We start from the raw sequence: 21,032 nt of genomic DNA on the forward strand, positions 1-21,032 counted from the left end.
CTTTAGGGAATTTTTTTTTTTTTTTTTTTTTTTTTTTTTTTCTATATAACCCCCAGCCTAACCATGCACCAGTACTTAATATTACATTGATTCAATTGAGATAACGAGAGGTAAACAAAGAACATATTACATAACGCGCAACCCTTGGTGTCGTTGTGTTGCGTGCTCCACGCGGGATCATGCAAATAAAAATTGGTCATGAAGAACAGTGCAATGGATAACATTTTTTTTTTTTTTTTTTTTTTTTTTTTTTTTTTTTTTTCATACAGCAGTGAAATTTATTTTATCTGAAACATTAGACTTTTTATGACATTTCAGCCCTATTCTTTCTCCAATTAAAAAATTCTTTCGTTTTCACTGATTTCTCAGCTAATTTTCAATTATCCGTGAAAATTATCAATACAATTGACATCGAATCGTTACGATTCTAGCGGTATTTATTTTGAACAACTAAAGTAAAATTTGCCCACCAGAGTCTTGTAATGTATACTGAAAAAAATCATCACGTTTAATTTTTATCTCTGGCAACGCAGCACGTGGTAAATCTAATCTAAAAGTATTAATGTTGTTTTTGATTATTTTCGTAGAAAAATTTTTGACGAGAATAAAGATCATGTTGATAGTATATCCAATAACATGAAAATTGAAACATCCCACCCCATGGTTATCGTATGCTTACACTTGAACGAGGTGTTGGTAGAAGTTGGTCCAAGTACAATTTGACATTAGCACCCCCAGCCCCCAGCTAACCAACTTCTGTGGTGCAGGGTGCAAATGAGACGTAGAGACAGCACTGCATCTTGCACCGAACAAAGTATATAATATACGTATACCTATATACAAAAGGAAAAATGTAAAAGAGAGTCTCGAGCAAAACGAGAGAGGCTGTATGTATGCGCACATAGTACAGAGAGCGCGAGGAACCGGTTTTCATCGTGCACTCCGATGAGGAAAGGCTCCCGAGCTACAGTGGGATATATATATATATATATATCCGCCTACCCTGCACCTATATCATACACACACACATATATATACATATACTGGATATCATATATGCTAGGGCTCAATATATATAATATGTATAGGCACCCTTTTCTCTTCCTCCCACGGCTGCAGGTACAGGTCTGTCTTCTCGTATACCTGACCGGCGTGTGATGCCCCCCTTGCCTGCATATGTGTATGTATATACATATGATTATATTATGATATAGTATACACCTGTAATCGGCGTATCAGAGGACCTGTGTGCCTGCACTCTGTGCTCCCCTTCCTCTTTTCGTTGCAATTTGAGATGCTGTACATTACAAGGCGCTTGAGCTTTTGCCCTGTGGTGCATGGTGCGAAGTGTATAACGAGAACCAGAATATTATTCATACCTATACCCGTGCACAGTTCTTTTATATTATATTATATTGTTAACATACGCGTTTGAGCGTTACAAACTTGTATATAACCTACGCTCACCGTATATATACGTTATATTATATTATTGTACAAACACCTAGTTTATTCATCAAAAAATAGTAGAGTGCTGTAGATATTACGATTTTTGGGTGAAATTTATCCAGTTCCGCCATACGTTATGTACCAACTGTCTCGGAATCGGTATTACTATATCACTTGAAGGTCTATGAAATCAGTACTTACGATTATACAAGTAATCGTACCTCAAAAATAGTTGGAGCCTAAACAAAATGGTCAACCTTACAAGTGCATGTGATTCGGTTGCTTTTGCCGAAGAATGCGTTAAATTTTTCTTCGTAGATTTGTATAAAAACAAAAGGTGCCCTCGAGGGTGTTAAAAAAGCTCGGTTTGGTTTCTACTTAATATAAGTGTCACCTCGTAAGGTAAACATTTTTGGTATACCCTAAGTAAGTACACACTTGGGTGGACCGATAAAATGTGTCACGATAGAGACCGTACCTATGTATTCATATTCGTGTACTTACATTCGGAATATTTAGCAAACACGAAACAAGGTAGGTAACGATAGATCGGTAAGGAAATAAACGACGAAGCAGAAAAGATCTGCTCAGAGCCCCAGTAGCTCGATCTTTGAGAAGACGCTGGCACTGCAACTATACGGTAATGGTTTGGGCCTCTCACTTATACGTTATATATTTATACATGGCATGTACGCATCTACACATACCTATACATTACGCGGCGCAGTGCACGTGTTGTATGGTACGGCCCCGAGCTCTCTCTCTCTTGCGATCTTTCATGAAACTTTATTATCGACGATCGGGAATTCAGCATGTGGTTGTAAGCGTTAGAAAAACAAGACCAATGTATTTTCAGAGTCATGCAATTCAACAAATAAGAGAGATGGTTTACAGTATACGATACATATGTTTTCTTTTAACTTGTGTCAATAATATTTATCATCTTCCTCCTACACATGCCACTGCCAATCTCAGCAATATAATTTCTAAATGACAAAAAGATACTCTGGATAGTGTAAACTGTATTGTGGAACTAGTTGGTGGCGTTTTATTTAAGGGTATAATTGGTACGTACGTATTATGTACTATTCAGTAAAATTATAAAACCTTTTTTTTTCAATTTGCATTGACATAGTCCTAGCCAGTGCTTCAAAAATTGATCTTCCAACTGAAAAGTCCCCCCAGACATTCTAGAATAGTATCAGTACAAGCGAAGAATCGAGCGAAGAATAATAGCCAAAACTGTAAACGCCCGTATTTCTGTGAATAAAAAAAAAAAAATATCGCACAATAAGCATCATTTGAAGTCCACTAAAATTCAGAAATTTTTTTTCCAAACTCGGTCTCAGCCAACGCAGTTAAAATCATTGTAAAAAATAAATTTATTTTCGTAAATAATGCATACATCTTGTATATTGATCGATAATTTTGTATCATAAAAATCAATAAAAAATTTGTTATCAATTCGCGTAGGCTTGTCCCTGGCTGTCGTTTTGAACAATCATTCAACAACGAAAATAACCTGTTTTTTTTATCACTCTGAACGAGTACAAACTTTTTGCTCGTGACTTCCAGTCTTGAAAATCTTGAAAAATGAAAAAACTGTTGGTACTTGTAGTTACATGTGTGTGTACCAACCATTAAAGTGTCGGCCTCGTTCTGCCAAAATCACCCATATAAGTAGAGCTCTGATTGTTCTGTTGGGTATACAGAATAGATTGTCTGATACTTGGGTACTTATACTTGTTATATGTGTCGAAAGAGCATCCAATGGCTTCTATCTGCGTAATAGGCATCAATAGATATATGCGTAGCGTACCGATATTTACATCCGGCACCCTAAATCACAACATAAATCGCCGTGACTGGTGTATAAGGCACCACACGTACATTTACGGGTTGGTATGGGTAGGTGCATCAAAAAAATGTATATCCCTTAAAGATAATATACGCACAGGTACACCTATACACCTGTATGTTATTAAGCGTCTCTTGGGTCCCACGCGATCACCACCACCAAAGCGTGTAAATTTTCAAAGCACCCCGGGTTATAAGTACTCGCATGTCACGCGAGCTCTCGCCGAAGAATGTGCGTCCGAATTTCAGGAAGCAAAGGGAGACAAAAAAGAGAAAATGAGGGGTCGGACAAGGGGGAGAGAGGAAAGTGACCGTACATGCATAATATTTGCCATGTGGCTAGAAAGATACGTATATTTATACAGGAGTTTATACAGATGGAGCGAGCGAACGCCCGGACAAATGGCGGGCAAGGCCGAATTATTCCGGGGCTGCTCCTCCTGTGGTGAAGTATATACGTGGCGGAAACGACCGGGTGCCGGATGCCAAGGGCATTTGAACCCCATGCACGCAGTCGTGTGTACAAGCGATTCCAAACACACACATATATCAAATATCTACGAGGTGTCCATATCATCACGTACACGCTTTGCCCTGTAATTACAAGTATATACTTGTTGTAACTTTTTTCAATCCACAGATCAAACGATTCGCTCTACATAATTCATCCATTGTAATATTATATATATATATAATTATGTGAATATGACTCTTATAATATGGCAATCAATGTATAGGTTTACTTGTGCTGTACCTACTTACCTGTGCCCTGTATTGTATCGAGCTACCATGCCAATATTGTCATGTTGAATCAAGTCAATGAATAATTAAAAATCCATCATCCTATTGACGGAGAAAGTGCAAAAGTGATGCGTTTCAAGAGCAGCAGAGACATGCGGTTAACTGACGGTTACGTAATTATAAAGTCGCATCGTTGACCACCCATAACACGAAATCATCTATTATCCCAGTGTGCAGGTAAATGTTTATCCAAAAAAATATGTGATAACCCAACGAACCATCAGGTGTATACCACCACCATCAGAGACGAAGAAGAAGTAGGAGTCGGTTATGTAAATATATATATATATACATTCAACCGTATAACTGTGCTTCCACTGAAAATTAATAATGTCGATACGTGCACTGCAATGCACAGACTGAGACGAAGTGAGAAGAGGTTGAAACAACATTTAAGTACTTGTTGGGTATAACGAGGATCACTCGCGAGTCTTCAAAGGAAAGCTCGGCAGATGTGTTGTATATTATGCAGGAGTCGAGCAAAAGTGAGACGTATAACCTAATAATGCACGAGCACAGATAAATATTTAACTAGACCAACCTGCAGGGGATGCGATGTGTTTAAGAGAGCGGAGATGAGCTGAGAAAAGGAGGAGCCGATGTTTTACAATGCATATATACAATATAACATAAATAAACGCTTGTGAGCCTGTAGGTACGCAGTCACCAACCCTGAAGTACACATGGGTATTATGTAAGTAATATACATTGTGTCTTGTATGTATAGTTTCGCGTTTCGCGCGCGTGATTTACATTTGCACGTCGCACCACCATCATCATCATCAGTAGGAGTAGCAGCAGTAGCCTGCAGACCAGCCCTCGTGTGTGCATGAGCGCGCGGTGGCTCAGTCGGCTAGGCGTGGATTGGCACGCGGGAGACCGTGGTGGGGTTCGATTCCCGGCCATAGTTCGACTTTTTCGGGCAAGAACCTCTGTGATTTTTCACATGTGCTCTTTCACCACGCAATGCTCCTCGAGGAGGGTTTTTAGGTGACCTTCTCGCAGCAAAATTGCCTAATTTCCCCCTACCCCCCTCCCAGTAATGGGAGGCCTCCCATCCCTTTCCTTGTCCCTTTCCCAAGTGCTAAGTGCCCATAGTAGTGCTCCTTATCAAAGGAGCCGGACGTGTAGAGCACTCTAATATAAAAAAAACATAAATATATATATATATATATATACACACATACATACATACATATAGATATCGGATTTAATAAAATTCCGCTTACGTGTCATTATGATTACCATGTTTGTAAGCCACCGTACATGTACCCTACCCCCCACTATATGCAATATAGGGGTGCAGGTGCCCCCTCGCTGTTAAATCTCGGTAGTAATACCAGGTACATGCATACTTAGGTAGCAGGTTTTACCCTCCTCCCTCTGTTCGTACCGGAGCTGTGTCTGCAGGGGGTAGTGGGTACATTTAATATGTGCATGGCAAGTGTACGGAATTTCATTCTCCAATATACCTACCTGCGTCTAATTTGTCCCCTTCGACGAGTTGAACAAAACAACGAAACGGTACATGAATATCATAAACACTACTTGTGTGAAGGTATATTTTATACATTAATACCGAAGCATAAAAAACAAATCTAAAACGGTGCTTACAATTTTTTTCGTACATGTGCCTATAAAGGAAAAAATAAAATAAAATAAAAAAAACCATTTATCAAGGTAAATTTTGGATCCTTGGGAATTCTCTCGGATTGGAAGTCGTGATTTTCGGCTTTTATTTTTTGTCTGCGCAGAGCCGTAATCCATAAATCCACCGTAACGTTGTGCATAAAAAGAAATTGCAGATTTTTCATCTCGACTGAAAAGCGCAGTCGACAAAGATCGATTCGAGCGAAAGCTTCGAAAGACTCGCTCGCGGGAAACCACGAAGAAGAAAAAAAAAAAAAAAAAAAAAAAAAAGGAAAAAGAAAAAGAAAAAAAAGTGGTACAACAGGAAGAAGCTCTTGGTGCGCGTATGTAATGCACATAAAACGCAGAGGAGGAGCTAGAGAGAGACGAAAATCTGAGAGAATAACTTTTGGAGTCACAGAAGCGGAAGCGACGTCGCCAAGTGACAACGACAAGGGGCTTGGGCGGTGGAACAGAATAGGATCCGGAATATGCAGAGGAGGCGCTGCTCTCTCTGGCTGCGAGTAAGTTCCGCGTGTCACGTGCCGGAGGCTTTTGTGCTCTCGCCAGCCCCCTCCTGGCAATTAGTTTCGCGACAAAACCTTGTGTGCTCTCGGAAAAATGATTAAATCATCGAACTCTCCGCTCTCCGCAAATATTGGTGTTCGATGTCTCCATTTATCTACGACAATCGAAAATTATAATTAACTTTACCCGTTCGAGAAGGAGTTCCTCGATTGTAAATAATGGAGGCACCTCCGAGTAACGAGTAAAGTAAAAAACAAGTTGGAAACGGAACGAAACGAGGAGGGAGGGAAAAAAGGGCTCGTAAGTGAAATCACGAGCGGGGAGGGTGGAAATTAAAAGTGGAATATCCGATAGCCGAATAAGAGCGAAAAAAAGAAAACGATTGCGTTGCTTTGAAAAGTATACCACTTGGACCCTCCCAAATACTTGCAACAGCTCGGTTAGGCATCGGAAGGTTCAAGAGGAGCGGAGGAGGATAAAGGAACAAAAATGTCGGGGTTGAGCCAAAGAGAGCAAGGGTACAGCCACTTAACCTGGATTTCGCGTGAATTTTCCGCGCTGGAAAATCATTAGCGAGCACGGAGTGAGGCTTCTCGCCTTCCTTCTTCCGGCACATTTAATTAAATTCTCTCTCTCGGTGCCGGCTCTTCCTGCAGCTGCGACGACTGCGACTTTTCCCGCTGTAAGGGCAGCTCGCAAGAATACTGCTGCTACCCCCCTTTCCCTCTGATTTAGCCTGTATACACACCTATACATATCCATTTGTATCCGCATAGGTATAACATGCTGTGCTTGAGTTACGCGTGGATCGATCGTCTCTGTACTTCCTCCCCCCGCCCGTTCTCCTCCCCCTCGTCTCGTTAAGCGCTTTGCGCGATCGCCGAGTATATTTTTCGTCTTCGATTCCAGTCTTTTTTTTTTTTTTTTTTTTTTTTTTTTTTTTTTTTTTTTTCATTTACTTCTCTCTCTCTCTCTCTCTCTCTCTCGTATCCTTCCATCTTCGCTGACTGCCAACGTGACTCTGGAACTAACGGCCGGGGATCGGGGCCCCGAAGCTTTATTGCACCAGGTACCGGCTGCACGTGCGTAATTCTCTTACTTCTGATTCCATCATCATTATAGTTATTGCTGTTGTTGACCATCGGTTTTTTTCATGCGCAAAAATGACTTTTCATTTTCTCTTTCCAATATTTATTTCAACCGTAAAAAAAAAAATGGTCTTAAAAAAAATCCTCGACGTGTTTTGTCAGCACACAAGTGTTGCTAACTTCAACGATCCCGGTGGAAGCGTATATGTATGTATCCGCATCAATCAGGCAATCAACGGACAATCAAATAAGTACCTCCTCCCGGCAGGTTTTAATGAGCCAGCAGGATCGAGTAAACCGTGATTTGTTTGTCAAACTCGGGAATAATTCACAAAGGTCCATCAAGCAGACTGTACCTCCACGTGCTCTCGGTTTACTGCGGGACAACGGGCAAACAAAAAAACTGCACCTATATACATGTATACCTGTACTGTTTTGTCAATTGATGATGATGATGATGATGATTTTGGTTATTATTGTATAGCTTAACAATTTTAGTCACTTGATGCCAATTTGTAAAATATGTCGAAAATCACAATTCGTTATTTAGTTTTTGTAACACATTCAACTAGAAGCACTTTTTTTCACTTTTTTCTTCTTACTCTCCCTCTCTTGGCGTAAAAAAAATAGAATATTGAGGAAAAAAAAAACGGCGTTGTAAAGCTGCCATCAGAGGATGTGTGCATCACAGTCGCTACAATTATTTCAAATCCTACAGCAAATAAAGTCAGTCGATAATAGGGTGGATATGAGGCATATGACTAGTTTTACTGCACGCACGCACACTCACCATTTATTTCAAAAAATTAAATTTTTTGTGCGTGTGTGTTCGCAACCGAATGAGTTAATTGACTTGTTTGAGTTGAGCCCTATACAAGCTATAGGGTACAAGTAAGTACTAGTGCAGTAATCTTGTAAAAAAACGATCGAGGTGATAAAATGTATGGACTGTTGGTGTATATATATATATATATTCCACATTTGTGGTACGAAGTAGGTACGAGTAGATGAGCCAGCCAGTGCATGCACGGATGAAGTACATTACACCGAGTAAACATTTCTGAAGCCCCGAAATCGGCAGTTCTCTCCTCGCCCCCGCGTATACCGTGAATTGAAATGAAACGAGCTCATGCGTGAGACAAGCCGCAGCTTCACGGCCGAATAGCCGGAACAGTGCAATTTATACACGTACGCGCGTGCACGCATACGTATGGGGCGCGTGTAGGTGGCTTGTCGCACGGCGTACGGGTGCAGGACGAATTCCGGATGGCGTGGGTCTGCGTCTCGTTGAAAAGCCGTGTGTGCATACTTAATTGTTAAAATTCATCCCGACCGCGCCATGCAGACCGAGCTCCCACCGCACGACTGCATTAAAAATCCGTCCTGATGCGCGGCTGCAAATTCATCCCGCCACTGAATATAAGTATATATATACATATGTAGGCATGTATATGTCCCATCGCAGAAATAGTTTAATGTATAAATTCAGATTTGAATCTCGTTTGAATAAAAAATTTTTGAATCACGTGGGCAGCCCCTCATATTGTATAGACGTCGGTTGACTTTGCAATCACCCATTGATGTCATTATCAGTGACGAGTGAGTAATTCTTACCGTGAATATGTATGTATGTATGTAGGTATACACAGGTACAGCATATACCGCTATGTTCCATTAGGTGTTTTAGTTAAATACACTAAAACATATATGTACGTACGTATATACGAAGACGCAAGTGGTATCAGAGGTGCCGGTACACCCAACGCCACCAAGCAACCTGCTGTATGACGTGTGACTATCTCTGCGCGCCGCCGCACACGTATATACTTACCTAATATAATACAATCGCCCCCGAATATGCGTACGCGTGTGTGTACAGTAGATAGGTATACATATAGCAACTCCCACGCGCGATAACTCAGCGCTTGGTTGGCCGGCTATATAATTACCGAGCTGTGTAATTGTTAATTATTGCGCCACAGTCGGCCGGCCGGCTCCCCCATCCTATATACTTTTTCTCCGGTTGTCTCTCTTTTGCCCTCGGTACCAAAAGTAATTGATGCAGCGCTAAACCTTCGTGGCCGTCGAGATATGTAAGCTCTGTCTGTATATACATACGTGTATAACCGGGTAGGGGTTGAATTCCGTAGCACGCGATCGCGGGATTACTCGGCTCGATAGCCATCGAGATTGATGCCGTGGATGGAGAAGGCCGGGCCCCCTTGCGTACAAGCTCTGCGCACGTCCATCTGCGTTTCTCTATCTTATTCCAGCAGTGAGCTGAGCAAAAAAAAGAGAAAAAAAAAGAAAAAGAAAAATGTACCGCCTATATCGCCCCGCGTGCGTGCACGTGTATCTTTGCGACGCAGCCTGCGAGGGAGAGGATCGATCGCCCGGGAGTATAGGAGGCCAGACACGCCAGCGGAAACAGCCTTCTTCTTCGCTCGCTATCATTGTCATTTGCACGCGTGAACGCTCCCTCACTTTCTTTCTCCTTCTTTTCCTCCGTGTATTTATTTATACATACATATGTAACTTGTGTGTATATTACATGTACCGCTCCCCTCCTCATCGTACACTCGCTTTCTCTATACTCCCCATCCATCCCCCCCCCCCACACACACCGCCACTTTTGACTTTGCAATACGAGCAGATGTTGCCATAACAACATTTTTTTCTTTTCCTTGATTTTCTTCACTTGCTCGTAAGAATTCAACTCAATGACGTACGTATGGAGACATTTGATGCGTTTATTACCATATGTGGAAAAGAAGATAATAATTCCGACCAAAGCCAATCCATACACGAGGTGTAATCACGTAAAATCGAACTGTACCACCTATAAATATATACGTATGAGCACAGGTTCACCTATGCTTTGTATTTTTCACGAGGATATCATAAGTAAGTATATCGCAGTACAGATTTAATGCTCATGGAAAAACACGATAAGCAGTTATTAAAGATGCCATAATCTTGCTTGGGAGTGTTGAAAAAGATTATGATATGGAACGAAAACTTGTAAACATCCCGGGGCTCTCCGAGTTATTACTTTTTTGAATGGGTATCGGCATGTACCGTGTATCAAGAGATTGTTGGAAAACTAATCAAATTCATAAAAACAGCTCTGCAACTCGGCTCGTTCTTTTTTTAATTTAATCGGATTTTAATTGAGTAACGATGCAACGCTCGTCTTATGCCTTCAAACAAATTTAGGTGTAGGCTCGTACGGGGATATTTTTTCGAATCATAAAAACGTGACAAGCCTGGTACAACTTTTCACACATCAGTTGACTATTTTTAAAAATATCTTCCGTGATTGCAGTACGATGTATCCAGTCGTTGAATAAATGAAACAAAATTTATTAAATAATTTCAGTCGGTAATATCAGCCTACAGTAAGTACGACTATGTATACTCAATGAAAAATAATAATCACGTGAGTACCACCTGGCCTATTCAACACTGTAGGCATTAGGGGTCTTTGTGATAACCTTGTAAAGTGTTGTGATAACCATTTTAAAATATGACTCTATACCTTCCTAACAAAGTCGTATTTACTGGCAGAAATTACAATAATATGTTTTTCAGCACTTGCACATGTATCTGGTGATGCTCACTAAAAAAAAGTGGCAAGAAAAAGTAACGCATGGGTGATGTAATATGGGCAAAAATTCATGCACCGCCCGGGAATCGAACCCGGGTCGCAAGAATGGGAATCTTGCATGATACCACTACACTAGCGGTGCCACTGTTCTGCGAACGGCGTATAAAGTGTACAAGTACTCAAATCGATTGCCACCTCCTTCTCCAGCGGGGAAATTCAAAAAGATGCGCACGCGCAGACAAGTCACTGTCTGTGTAGGCACACTAGGCACCGAATCCTTACTCTATCATTGTCTTTCTACACTTATACTCATTACTTATGCCTCTTACTGTCTGATGCCCGAGTCGTTTGGAATTATAAGTTTTTCCGATTAACAAATTTTTCTGTGAAATAAATAAAAATGAATAGGTAGTTGGTGATAAAGATGATTTAAAAAAAAAAAATGGATACTTTCTGTAAGCTGTTGATTTCAATAGCCCTTTTTTTGATTATTGATGAAAGTGATTTGAAACGGATTTGCGTAAAAACTTGACGTATAGTTCTTGTAGATTTTCACTGTTTCCTTTTTCAAAATTCTCAACAAATTAAGTGAGTTAATTTTAACAACGAAATTTAATGACACAACTTTACTTCCGAGCGATACGAAGCTTCCTCAAACGAAACAGCAAAATTGACAAAAGGTCCCTCGGGCGTTTATACTATGCACAAAAGCTAAAATTCTTTTTCAACTAAACGTTTAAAGAAGTTTTCAGGATGTATGAATAATTGACTGAAGCGATTCAGCTGTTATATAAATAAACATTTTGCAATTGTACACGAGTATTGCCCGGTGCGGCGCGTCCACGTCAATAAATTTAAATTTCTTCACGACAAGAAGCAGACTGTGGAGTAAAGTGGTGTATAATACCCTACCTATACGTATAAATATATAATACGCGTGTGTATGTGTAGCAATAACGTAATACGGAGGCGCATCAGAAGAAGAAAAGCATGAAAACAGAGGCACACCACGTGAAGGTCGTAAACCAAAATACGAGGCCAGAAGAGTAGAGGAAATTCTTTGCACATCGCGTTGCGCGTACCAGGGATGGGCATACCACGCGCGCATCGATCGGGCACGTGCTCGCGAGAGCGCGACGGCGACAATAATTAAAGCGCGACTGCATACACACCTTTCATAAATATGCACCGCGCGCGCTTTTTATTTCCACCCCAAAGAAAAATGTGGTGTGCGCGGAGGCGATTCCCAGCCTTCCAGGATCCTCTCGTTTTTATCTCATTTTTGTCTTGTCTCACTTTTAACGAAAGACCCTCTGGTTTTTTTTTTTTTTTTTTTCTTCTTCTTCTTCTTCTATATTTGACTGTACACATGAGAGGCGAAACACCTTTGGTCTGAGCGCGAGATGAAGTTTAACCAAACCCTCCGGCGAAAAAGTTGCTGCCATTTCAATAAGTATTTCCAGAGGAAAGTGCAATTTTAAAGTGACACGTTGCATCGGCATGTATTTTATTCAAGCGTACTGGCGCGTTGTTTTTTCTTCTCTTCAACAAAATACGTAAAATTACTAAGAGTACCATAAATAAATTTAACTTTCGAAAAAATCATCATTGACTGACATTTTGTCCTAAATGGCAAAAGCTCCACTTAACGTGTACAGTTTACGTTCCCCACGTAGATTTTGATTCGAAACTCAATTGCACCCAATGATGAAAAAAAAAAAATATCGACTGTTCCCGTATACTTAGTCGCACGAGTTAACTGCAAACGAGAATTGGAAAGGACAGCTTTTAAGGGTAGCATACATGCCGAATCAATCGAGAGAAATTGACGCGAGCTCGCGGCAACGGCACAGCCCCTCGTTCCCATATGCGTATATGTATATGTATACACGTGATCCACGACCGCGTAATATCCTCGGCCTCGGTGGCAATATGGGGGGGGGGGGGAGCTGCTGCGCCGTCGGGCACAATCAGCATAAAGACAAGGGCTCGGGCGCTGCGCGTGTACTACATGCACGAGGAAGGGGTTATACACACATATACGTATAGGTATTTATGCACGTGTACTTAGGTATACGTGTCGTCTGCGCGTGCCAACACTCGGCGGGGGACGGACCGAGCGTGACTTTGCACGACGCGACGCTAATAATGAGGATGACGAGTCGCTCTCCTTGATGCAGCGTTAAATTTGACGCCACCACTGTACCTATACACTACCATAGTGGCGTGAGGGATTCCGTTATTCGAGGCGATTCGCCGCGGAAGGGTAAACAGGCCCCAAGTGTAACGTATGGCAGCTCGCTTTTACGCCATACTTTTTTTTTTTCTCGTATAACATACGCACACCATGAATATAATAATATATACATACCTATCACTGTATACCGAATAATTCCTCCCTTAAAAAATACGTACTTATCTATATATTGCGAGCGCGCGGTGGCTCAGTCGGCTAGGTCGTGGAGTGGGACGCGGGAGACCGTGGTTCAATTCCCGGCCAGTGCGACTTTTTCGGGCAAGTACCTCTGTGATTTTTCACATGTGCTTTTTCACCACGCAATGCTCCTCGAGGAGGGTTTTTAGGTGACCTCCTCGCAGCAAAAATTGCCTAATTTCCCCCTACCCCCCTCCCAGCAATTGGGAGGCCTCCCATCCCTCTTCCCTTCCTCCTCCAAAGTGCTAAGTGCCCTCAGTAGTGCCCTTTATAGGAGCCGGACGTAAAGCACTATAATATATATATAAAAAAAAAAAAAAAAAAAAAAAAATCTATATATTGCGCAAACATTGGACTGTACCTTTCATAAAGATACGATATACTTATGTCTGTGCGTTTTACTCTCCATGTGTACGTGTACGCGCCCTTTTGTGGGCTCACTTATATAGGTATATTCAGTTGTGTTATCAGTCATGTGCTATCTGTGATCACATCGCTTGACGACCCATCCTTGTAATTTATACCATGAAAACACATTTCCGGGTTAGGTACGTGTATCGATTCTCGTTCTTTCGTCCAAAGGTTTTTTTTTTTTTTACTTTTTTCACAACTAACTTTGATATTTCAGTCAAACTGACAATTGTATTTTATCAAGAGAAAAAAAAAAAATTTCGTTTTCAAAATCTCTATGATGCATTATGAAAAAAAATCATCAAACACGAAACTTTTCGATTAAAATACATGCACCTAATTATGATACCACCGATGCTGTTGTACTTATACGTTTGCCGATAAAATAACAAGTAAAGCTCGGAATGTATGGATTGTGTCGTGTATATAGTCGTCGGAAGGTGATTTTGCGGGACCCAACGAGACGAGACAAAAAGTTAGGGCGAGAAGAAGCTAGAGCAGATGAAAAATGGGCCTCCGGTATAAGCTTAATAGTTAATGGTGTACAGCCTATGCATATATGTATACATGCACGGTGAAATGAAAAATATAATCTCGAAAGAAGTTAATAGCCTTAAGGATTGGGTGGAGAAAAAAGAAAAAAGATTAAGGACGTTTGGTAGAGATAGCGGGGGGGAACCAATTGCGGGGCAAGGGGGAGGTAGCGATGAGTGAAGACTTGGCATTGCCGCACGGGTCTCCAATGTGTGACTGTCATGCAAACACATACCTATATACACACATCAGATGGTGTGCACTCTGCAGTGTCTGCACATTGTTGATTATTTACTCATTTTTAATATATTTTTATAACGAATAAAAATCAAATACTTATACATCTTTAGCACAAATACATTACAAATATACATATACGCTGCCGTAACCGACGCAGCAGACAGTGCAGATTCGTTATGAAAATGTAATAAAAATGAGTAAATAATTAACAATGATGTGCTTACGAAGATTCAAAAAATCGCGGATAAAAAAATATACATATTTACCTACCTTTTCCCCCATGTCGTCTATCATTACGAAATCAGTTATAAAAAATCTTAGTCAAAATAAAGTAGATTTTTACGTAATTGTTGATAAATTTATGGAAGGTGACGCTTGTTTAAGATCGTTTTTATTAAATGAACAAAATCCTTTTATCAAAAGAGAAGCTAATGTAAATAAAATTCTTGAATTTTTATGTGCCTTGAAAAGTCTCATTGAAAGTGATATGTTAAATAATTAAGACAGACTCTAGTCTCTGCGATTACGACAAGCATGTGATTTTGTTATCTTGTGTAAAAAAATTGTACTGTATAAAAATTACAAATTAAAAATTTCATTAAAAAAAATAAATATGTGTTATTATAATACATTGTTTTGTTATGGGTATGGGTACGGGTGGAACCTATGTCCATACACTCACACATATGTATATAACCTATACCTAAACTATTGCCATAAATAAAATGTGCACACGAGTGCATCAAGTCTCGCATTCCTGTACGCGAGAATCGCTTTTAATATGTTGTAGTTGTAGAGTGATCTGTAAGTACTTGACTTGCGGTGAGAAAATTGATCCACCGCTTAAATTGCTCTATTATACTGTAGGTGTATACAAATATAGGCATGCGGGTGCAGAGAGAAGTCGGCATAACTCGAGTGACTGTGCAAAATTCAAGAAAAGAAAAATCCAAGTTCCAATTATTGGTCCACAGCATAAGTGTTGGACAAGAGTATCACGCATACAGGTATATAACTTACCAGAAAAGTTTCTGGAGAACTTGGCTGCGACGCGCCTCAAGAGCCAAGCCTGCAAGGAGAGCCGGTCCCTGTACTTGCAAAAGAACTCGGATTTGAAGTGGTGCCTTCGCAGGAACTCGTCGCATTTCCGGAAAGCCGCGAGGGTCTTGGCGACCTCGGCCTCCTCGTCGACGTTCGGCTCACCGACGCTCGAGCCGCTCGACGACGACGAGGACGATGTGTTCGAGTCCCAGTCGCCCTCCGTGGCATCGTAGCCGTCATCCTCATCCGAGTCATCATCATACTCATCCAAATCGTCGATGTCGTAGTTGTAGTTTTTCGCGGTACCATAACATCCAGAGGCCTCCTCTCGTCGGCTGCACCTCGTGCCGTAGCGCGACTTGTCCACGCCGATAGCTGTCCGTGGACCCTTGCCCGGCTCCAGTGCAGCTGCGGCCAGCTGTGGATTAAAGGCACTATGGTGAATACTTAGTAAGCTGCGACGACGGGACCCCCTCGTATACATATATTTCAATAATAATGATAATAATAATAAAAATAATATTATACTGTCGTCGTCGTTTTTATTGTTCTTGATTGATCTTAACTTGCTAATAAATACTAACAACATGTATACATATATATATATATATATAAGTGGTAAACGTAGGCTTGCTTTGACTTATTTTTAACAAGTGTTGGATTGTGTGCGCACTTGGTACCTATGTAAGTATATAGTCCGCACTCCCATAGTTTGTTTGTAATGTAGGAGCACAAAAGCAGGGCTATTTGATTTTTTCGTGATTATCATATCGGAGGCTATGAAAAGTTTGTAGGGCATAAAAATTTTAATCATTATACGTATAGTAAATTAGTAAAAAGTAGAGATGGACATCCTTTGCTTATTCTACTGTCGTGTATACGAGTGCTTCGACCTACGGTGAAATGACGGCAATGCCAATAAGGATAAGCTACCTTGCACTGCTCGGTCGAGCCATTGGTGATGGCACTACCAGCACCAGCTTTTCGGCCCAGGTGGTAACTCTTGGGCCAAATGTTGAATCTGACGACGGGCTTGCCGTTGCGCTTCATGTACCCAATTTGATGGACCACTCTGCCCACTCGGGTTGAAGATATTCTGGTCCACTTTCTCGCTCAACTTCCCCGATACTTGCAACATCGGGTTGATCGCAACGATGCGTTGTTGGGAAGACACCGATCTTCGACCTTGCTACGCGATCCATATAGGAGCTGAAAACTTCCACAAAGATCCGCGACGAGAATCTACCTTGGGTCAGCCTGAAACATAATGAAGAATAAAAAAGAAATTTGACTTTTTTGCTGATAATCGTCAAAATGTAATTGGGGGCGCGTGCATGAATTGATTGCGCGCCCATCGGCCAGTGAAATATCGCCATCGGCATGTGAGCTGCGATTCTCACGGGTGCCTGCCTACCCTCGGATCAAAAATTTATAGCAAAATCACAGCGAGGGCACGCGAGCCGAATAAAAAGCCAAATGAGTTGAAAGGGGTCCGTGCGCGCGCTGATATACATATATATATATATATCGTGTCCCGAGGGTGCGTGGCCAAGGTTAATTAAAAATGCCCGAAGGGAGGCGCCGCGCTCGAGCCACGACTCGTGTTTAATTAATTGCTTTTAATCGACGATAAACTCTTTACCATCGCCGATGGCTCGGTCACCCGAGTTCGCGGTGCCCCCCATTCGGTCCTATTGTACCTGCAATGTAATCATCATAATACATATGGACCCGTCCGTCGGGCACCTGCACCTACGCATCAAGTCATACGCAACAATCGGTAAAGTCGATACAAAAACAAACGAAAAAAAGTATGAACCACCGATCGAGTGATGGCGATGGGTCAAGGAAATTGGGCTACTGAAATCATATTAATTTGACTCCTTAATTTACACAGTCAAAAATACAACGTTGCTATTACCGGTCCAATTTTTCGTAAAGCATTTCAATGGCTTGGCAATGGCTTTCAATTCAATTTGTCGCGTACAACAGCTCGTCTCCTGGTATACATATATACATACATCCTACAAATTGATAATCATGTTCGTATAAGCAAATTCGCTCGCCATTGTATATAGGTACGAGCAGTCTATCACTGCCGCGCCACGAAAAATCGAATATTCAATGTCGCCAGCCCGACAGCTAGTCCATAATAAAAGTGCAACTTTGCTGTACAATACAGCACGAATCCTTTCTTGGTTCGAAATTCAAATTCAAACTAGGTGTGTATATACGTACGGATATTATGAATGAATGATCTCCGACTGCCGGCATCTGCATTGAATCTATTTTACCGTTGCGTGTCTCGCTTACTCTCCCCACCCTCGCCCATCAATCTCTCAGAAAAAAATGTACGAGAATATAAATACGCGAACCGCGTATCGGACTCGAGGCTGCATATCACATCACACGATTCATCATCTCGATGTTCCATCATCGACACTTTTCCACGCTGATGTGTGCATGCATGCGCACGGTGGTCGTGCTTGCGGAGCTCTCGCTTCTCAAATCCAGATTTTATTCAAAAGCACGCACATATTGCGATATGGCCTGATATGAACTTTACCAATTTTTTTCCCTTTTTTTTCCCTTTTTTTTCCCTTTTTTTTTTTTTTTTTGTATACACTATAACTGGCAGCATAGGTCAGTACCATAATACATGTTCTACGTGTGTTTGTGTGTGGCCCCAATTCTGATGCAAGTTTATAAGTAATCTCGAAATCTTACATTTGGAAAAAAGCTATTGGTAAATATACTGAAATACTAAACATACTCGTATCTGTAAATTCAGAGATGGGCCCAGTCATTAAAAAATTTGGTATTGTTTTTCATTACTTTAATTTATGATTATATATTAAATAGTAAGTAATTTCTTTCTTTGATACTTTATTACTTATTAATTAAGTTAGTTACTTGATGTATATGTACAATTAAAAAAAATTTTTTTCCCCGATATTCCAGTAAAAGTACTTTGGAAACTGTACATGAAATATTGCTGCTACTTGGGCTTGTACGTAACAGCGTTGTCACCAGTTGTTGAGACCACCCAATTTTTCCTTTTTTTTTTAATTAACAAAATTCTGCTAGTAAAAACCGTTTCAATTAAATTGTAATTAATTTGACGCATATCATAGAGCTCCCATTACCACATGAATTTAGTAGATGAGATTAATTTGGCTCAATTGATAATTGCAGCTTCATCCATACTTGTACGTGGATGGATGTGTACGGGTGCGCGGGCAGCGATGATTATAGGTTGGGGGATCAAAGGAGGAGCGAAACGTACCCATTTGGAGGGCAGCGAGTGGGGCTTGGAGGGTGTAACGAGGGATTACAATTATTATGTATATGCCATATGCCGGTGATGGGGGCCCTCTTGATGAGGCAGCGCGCACTTATTCTTTTGTTTTTGCGTCTGATTTGCATCGCTTTCACACGCGCCTCATGAACGCACCGTCCACTGTACAATATGAAATGTATGTAAAATACATGCATCTCGCTTGGCTGGCGAGGGAGAAACACTTGGCGCGTGCACGTTAAAATATATATATATATTGCAGTTATAATATTTGTACAACAATTTGAATTCAGGATTAATGTAAAGTTACATGTTGATTTGATCGCTGTTTGTTGTTCTTGTTTGCATATAATTACTTACCGCGAGCATAAATAACGAGCTTCGGCTAATCAAACGAGAACGCGAGATTAAATTTTCAAACTGCTTATTTGAGCTATACCTGTTATGTACGTACATCTAATCATCATCTGCTACACATAATATATGATAATATTTAAATTAAAGCCTAATCATCGGGTTTCCACTTTTTCAAATAATCTCCCTAAAATAATACACAAAACACTATATTGTCTTCCAAACTGGTGATTTACATATTAATAAAAAGAAGCGATTATTTACACACGGTCAAGTAAACATTTTTACCGATTCTAATGGACAAGAACATGTAATATTATGTATAGGTGTATCGTGTATAATGTGGGGCACTGGGAGCTGTGTGGTCTTGCGCAACTTTTTTTTGTTTTTATTAAAGTACACGAATATTACAACGGGGAAAAACGTAATACCTATCCATTTCCCATTGTCATGTATACAAAGAAAGTACATCTGCATAATTCGCGTGATTAAACAGCTGCCAGCTGGAATTTCATCTTGCCCTCCCGCGTAAGGGCGCCACTCTCCCACCTCCCGCCCGAGTGCATCTGATGGTGATGGTATAGGCCCCGGTATGTCGGGGCTGAGCAAAAAAGGATCAGTACGTTAATCACGTGGTGACATCTCAAATTCACAGGACACAGTCATAATATGCCTATACTTAAAGCTTGTACATGTTGCGGCGAATCAATATATACAATAGTTGGAAATATGTAATAATAATCTTTGACGGCGTAGGTATGTATTACGAGGGCACGTGCACGATTGAGAAAAAAAAAAAAAAAAAAAAGAATAAATAAGAAACGCACACCCTTGTACCCTTATTGCACGGAGCAGTAATCGAGGTTGTGCTGTGCTGAAAAAAAACCAGAAATTTTGTAGTGACAGTACGGACAAAAATTACCGTGCAGTTCGGTAATCGTGGGGCAAAACGTCGCGTCGGACTATTTACCGAGCCACCACTAAATTTTACTCGAAATTTTACCGTGCAGCACGGTAAAAATTGTCGTCTGCACCTACAAAAATTGTCGTCCGCGGGACAAAATTTGCCTGTACAAGTCGACAAATCCCAATGCTATTCCATATCATATTATTTTTAATCAGATTTATTGTATTACACTCTTACCACAAAGATTTGACTTGCTAAATGCGAAATAAATTCTACTTCTTTATATATATAGTCCTATAATAATTGTCCCTGTGTCGTAATCTATTACAAATGCGTTTTATTTAAAATAGAAATTGAAATGAAACAAACACCTCTTGCTAGACAGTTTTCCTGGAAATCTTATGCATTTTTTCTTAAGCCTTAATCTTTAATGTAAACAGTTTAAGCACGGGATGTCATAAGAAAATTAAATTAGTTAATTTAATAACTTGATACTGATTTTGTATAAACTTTTACACCGGTATTAACTTCGTTCTACGACCATGATGTTAGCTCGTGAATGCTCGTGAAAATAATTACGTTCTCCAACAAGTATGAAAGAACTTTGCCATCTGCCCTTCAGCTTTCATGTCCCTCTTGTCACCACTCATGCACCTTCTCTATACTACAACTATACGTATGTACATACCTATGTATATTTTTCAGCGCAATACGTGCATTGATACTTACGTATAGATAATTGTATGATAAAGAAGTAGAATTTATTTCGCATTTAGCAAGTCAAATCTTTGTGGTAAGAGTGTAATACAATAAATCTGATTAAAAATAATATGATATGGAATAGCATTGGGATT

General features: G+C 40.5%; 1 non-coding gene across 1 annotated transcript; it reads right to left on the minus strand.

Moving 5' to 3' along the window:
• Nucleotides 1–11,030: 11,030 nt before the first annotated feature.
• Nucleotides 11,031–11,101, minus strand: TRNAG-CCC (transfer RNA glycine (anticodon CCC)). The gene has a single exon. It is a non-coding gene; the product is annotated as a tRNA-Gly (tRNA).
• Nucleotides 11,102–21,032: the final 9,931 nt, after the last annotated feature.

This window comes from Copidosoma floridanum, unplaced genomic scaffold (assembly GCF_036245765.1).
Source record: "Copidosoma floridanum isolate Cflo_tuat_1 unplaced genomic scaffold, Cflo_Japanese_pri ptg000014l, whole genome shotgun sequence".
Lineage (NCBI taxonomy): Eukaryota > Metazoa > Arthropoda > Insecta > Hymenoptera > Encyrtidae > Copidosoma > Copidosoma floridanum.